The following is a 1,079-nucleotide window of genomic DNA, read 5'->3' on the forward strand; positions in this document are numbered from 1 at the left end:
GGAAAATAATTTTCCATGATTCTTTTATTTTAAATCTTATACCTTTGAGTCTACTCATTAACCACTTACTGGTAATTTCTGAAAGTTTAGAAATTACCGAAACATTAGGAGGTGTTTATCTTCTATAAAATAATAGCTTTACTTACAATCTTCATATTTTATGTGAATTATTTCCATTTTTTTATATGTAATTACTCCCATTTTTTATTACGTGTAAATATCTTTAAAAGGCAAAACAGTCCTTATTTTTTTTCAAAATGCCTGAATTAACGTGTTCTGAAAGAAAAGGAACTTTATTGAAGCCATTCTCTACCAAGTGAAGCTAAAAACATATCAAAGCACAAATTGCTAGTCAGAAACAAATGTTCTCATGCATTATATTGTCAATAACACTACATATCACAGATTAACCCCAAATATGATATTTAAACAAATTAAATTTCATTATGATGAGAAAGATGAAAATATAATATAAGGAAAATATCACAGATTGCCCTCAAATAAGACAATTCTCAGTTTTCAACTCCTTGCTGTAACATGGAAAATAATAGGTTAAAAAAGGAAACAATTAAAAAAAAAGAGGAAAACCTCTTAAGAAATACAAAGATCTTTTAAATGAAAATAGTAAAGTATGGGGTTTCAGCAAACCAGTGTATGGCAGTGTTATGTACCATACTAAAGTGGATGCTTCCCGGAGATATAAAACAGACAGATCACTATAAAATGCCAGATACTACAGCTACAATTGTTATTTGTTACCCTGCTTTGGTGTGGGAGGGCTAATGATCAACTAGAACTTATTTCCTGTTTTTGTTCGATAACAAATTTATTACACTATGGAGTACCTAAGCTTCATCAAACCAATGCACAGTGGAGTCAAAACTTCAGGAACTACCATGTACAATAATGAGACAACTGCTTCCCTGACGAGAAAAATGCTGATCACTGGAGGGTCCTAAATACTAAAGCCAAGTATCAATCTTTGCTTTGGTGTGGATGTGCTAATAATCACCAACAAGATAACAACAAAACCTGAGATTATCACATACAAAAATATGCCTTTTTGGGGATGATAGTCC

Source organism: Penaeus monodon, chromosome 22 (assembly GCF_015228065.2).
Source record: "Penaeus monodon isolate SGIC_2016 chromosome 22, NSTDA_Pmon_1, whole genome shotgun sequence".
NCBI classification, from domain to species: domain Eukaryota; kingdom Metazoa; phylum Arthropoda; class Malacostraca; order Decapoda; family Penaeidae; genus Penaeus; species Penaeus monodon.